The sequence below is a fragment of the Palaemon carinicauda genome, chromosome 4 (genome assembly GCF_036898095.1).
Source record: "Palaemon carinicauda isolate YSFRI2023 chromosome 4, ASM3689809v2, whole genome shotgun sequence".
In the NCBI taxonomy this organism is placed as follows: domain Eukaryota; kingdom Metazoa; phylum Arthropoda; class Malacostraca; order Decapoda; family Palaemonidae; genus Palaemon; species Palaemon carinicauda.
The window spans coordinates 57,333,216-57,337,699 of NC_090728.1; positions in this window are offsets into that span (position 1 = coordinate 57,333,216).

The window sequence follows — 4,484 nt, forward strand, 5'->3', positions numbered from 1 at the left end:
ATATATATATATATATATATATATATATATATATATATATATATATATATATATATATATATGTGTGTGTGTGTGTGTGTGTGTGTATATTTGTGTTTCCTTTTATAAAGAGAACAGAACAAAAAGAGAAGAATCATTTCGCGGTCATTATCTTAACCACTGTCTGGCACATAACAATGAACCTTTAGCGCATATAATTTCCCCAAACAGCTCAAATAATTTTAAATGGTATATTGACGCCACGCGGACTTCTTAAACTTACTGCGTCCTTTAACCTTTCTTATATTCTTGAATAGTAATTTTTCATATATTATTGGCCTCTAACTTTTCATATATTCTTGAACCTTAACTGTTCATATATTATTGTACCATAATGTTTTATTTATTCTTTTTACCGTGAATTTTTCATATAATTTTTTATATATTCTATAACATCTTAGATATTAGAGCCATTATCTCCTTACTTCTCATTAACGTCTTCAATATTGCTATTATTATTATTATTATTATTATTATTATTATTATTAAATGCTAAGCTACAACCCTACTTGGAAAAGCACAATGCTGTAAGCCCAGAGGCTCCAACAGGGAAAATAGCCCAGTGGGGAAAGGAAACAAGGAAAAATTAAATATCTTAAGAACAGTAACAACATCAAAATAAATATTTCTCATATAAACTATATAAACTTTTAACAAAACAAGAGGAAGAAAAATAACTGAACTACATATTGTCCTTGGCTCAAGTCTATAACACACTAATTGATATCAGCTAAGTAAATGGACATTATAAATGACAGTAGTAAGAATGTAAACGAATTATCTTTTCTTCCTGGTCCTCCCTGGTCCTTGCTTGGGTGGAGACTTGGCTTGGGCGCTGATCATGTGGATATATTGGTCAGTCTCTAGGCCTCTAGGGTATTGTCCTGTTATGGAATTGCCACTGTCCCCTTGCCTCTGCCATTCATGAGTGTCCCTTTAAACCTTTAAGCATAAAATATATGTACATATAGTTATGTATACTTAAGTGCATGAATTGTAGGAGGCTGATAATGGTCTTAACGCTAAAACGAGCTAAAGATAACTGACTTTATTCAAAGGAAATAACAAGCTTATATACAAACAGTTGAGGATAACAGTGGCATAAAAAACTTTAACAATTTTAAACATGCAATGTCAAATTAAGAAGGTTTTTTCTGTTATCAGTACTAGAGAGAGAGAGAGAGAGAGAGAGAGAGAGAGAGAGAGAGAGCAATAGGTTTATAATGTCGAAGCGTGTATGAAATACACGCGCATTACAGAATACAGGCATAAATGTATATATTTTCCTAAACCAAGAAATCACAGATCATGACATATGACATAAAAACTTTGACATTTTGAAACGTGCAATGGCAAGCTTAAAGAGAGAGAGAGAGAGAGAGAGGAGAGAGAGATGAGAGAGAGAGAGAGAGGACAATAGGTTTACAATGTATGAGCATTTATGAAATATACATGCATTACAGAATACAAGTTCCAAAAACATATATTTTCCCAAACCAAGAAATCGCAGATCATGACATATGACATAAAACTTTGACATTTTGAAAACATGCAATGGTAAGCTTAAAAGAGAGAGAGAGAGAGAGAGAGAGAGAGAGAGAGAGAGATATTCCAATAGGTTTATTATGCATAAGCGTGTATGAAATATAGGTGCATTACAGAATAGCAGACACAAAAAACCATATATTTTCCCAAACCAAAAAGTCACAGATCATACCCAAACCTCAGCAACAGAGAGAGAGAGAGAGAGAGAGAGAGAGAGAGAGAGACGGGGTGGGGGAGCGGGGTTTATGCACAAGCGTGTATGAAATAAACGTGCATTACAGAATACAGGCCCAAAAACCATATGTTTTCCCCAAACCAAAAAGTCACAGATCATACCCAAACCTCAACAACAGAGAGAGAGGAGAGAGAGAGAGAGAGAGAGAGAGAGGGGGGGGGGGGTTTATTATGCATAAGCGTGTATGAAATACACGTGCATTACAAAATACAGACACAAAAACCATATATTTTCCCAAACCAAAAAGTCACAGATCATACCCAAACCTCAGCAACATGGCTCCCAGCCAACAGTCGCCATCGTTTGATACAGCGTTGTTTTTAATTTACCGCGCTGGGGACTTTTACTCCCGTGCAATTATTATCCAGCATTAAACGAGGGTAATTAACGAGACGGCTCGTTCGGAAGGCGTCCGTATCAAGGGATCATTTTAGCCCGGGATACGAGGCGCCTTATGGGGTCGTCTCTTTCGTTCGCGGGTCGTTAGCCGAAGATGTCCATCCTCTCCTACAGTAGTAGCGAGGGAAGAAGATGAATAAGAGGAAGTATAAGAGAGGGATAAGGATATGGCGATGGAGACGATGTAAGGAAAGGAGAGAGAAGGAAATGAATAAGAGGAAGTATAAGAAAGGAGAGAATGATGAGACGATTGAGATGGTGTAAGAGAGAGAGAGAGAGAGAGAAGAGAGAGAGAGAGAAGAATTTGAATAAGAGAAAGTATAAGAAAGGAGGCTATTGACTATGGGGACGGTATGAGGAATGGATAGAAAGAAGAAAATGAATAATAGTAAGTATAAGAAAGGGAGGACTGATGAGACTATGTAGACTATTAAAGGGAAGGAGAGGAAGAATAAAATGGATGAGAGGAAGTATAAGAAAGACTGATGAGATGATGGGAGACGATATAAAGAAAGAGAGAAACGAAATACTATCGAAGAGGGAGACATTCATGACTGACTAACATTAGCAAGAAGCTGCAAGAGAGAAATTTGAGAAATTTTTGTAAAGGATGGAGGAGCAGAAGTGTGAATAGAAGAAATAGAAAAAACTCAAAATATATTCATAGTTTTATTCATATATTCATGTATACAAGCATGTATACATACATAAAAGCTGAAGGAATGTATAAAAAAAAATGCAAGTGACTGGCATTATGAAAAAAGAAAACAGAAAAACCTCAAAATATATTCATAGTTTTATTCATGTATTCATGTATACAAGCATGGTATACATACATAAAAAGCTGAAGGAATATGTAAAAAAAAAAAAAATTTACTCGCATCTTAAAAGTTGAAGCAAAAAAACTCAAAAATATATTTATAGATGCATTTCATATATTCATGTATACAAGCATGTATGCATACATATCAGCTGAAGGAATATGTAAAAATAACAAAAAAAGTGACTGGCATCATAAAAGTTGAAGGAAAAAAACTCAAAAATATATTTATAGATTCATTCATATATCCATGCATACAAGCATGTATGTATACATAAATAAAAGCTTAAGGAATGTATAAAAAAAATGCAAGTGACTGGCATCATGAAAAAAAGAAAATAGAAAAAATTACTGTCATCATAAAAGTTGAAGGAAAAAACTCAAAATATATTTATAGATTCCATTCATATATTCATGCATACAAGCATGTATGCATACATAAAACCTGAAGGAATATGTTAAAAAAAAAAATGTAAAATCACTGTCATCATGAAAGTTAAAAGTTTTAGAGAAAATGCTGTTAATTGGCGAAGAGCAAATAATAAAGGAAAGCATAATGATGCGCATAATGATTCTATTCATAGCCACAGGAATTACTTTGATGCGAAACGTGTCATGGAAATGAGGAGATGAATTAAATGGGAGAAAAAGGAAATGACGAAGATGGGAGACGGAAATAATGCTGATATACTGAGAGAGAGAGAGAGGGTCCATTAAGGAGTATTTTGGGCTCGAGGAGAAAGAGGGGGGAAGGGGGGAGGGGGAGATGCAGATGCAGATAATGGTGGTGTTGGATGATGAGGAGGAGGAGGAGGAGGAGGAGGAGGGGGGGGCGAGAAGGAGGAGGAGGAGGAGGGGGAGGAGGAGGGAGGAGGATGGGAGGGAGGAGGAGGAGGGATGGAGATGATGATGATGCTGGAGGAAGACAATCTTTGAAAGGAATCAGAATTGGCAAATGAGGCAGTGATAATAACGGCGATGATAAGATAAGAAAAAAACATTGGAAAAAATTCTTTGAAAGAAAAATAATCATAGAATTTTCACTGGGTGAAATTATGAAAGTCTAAAAATATAAAGAAAGAGATGAATGGGAAGATTATTGATTTAAGAGCTCAAGGTAGAGACGACTGGTGAAATCTCACCGAGGCCCTTTGCAACTGGCGAAATCTAAACGAGGCCCTTTGCGACTGGCGAAATCTAACCGAGGCCTTTGCGACTGGCGAAATCTAAACGAGGCCCTTAGCAACTGGCGAAATCTAACCGAGGCCCTTTGCAACTGACGAAATCTAACTGAGGCCCTTTGCGTCAATAGGCGTCGGAGATGATGATGGTATTAAAAGAAGCTGCAAAAAAGTTATGAAATTAAATAAGATATTTAGTGTAGATGATGAATGGAGAAGTATTGATTTAAAAGCTGAAGATAGAACGACTGGTGAAATCTAACCG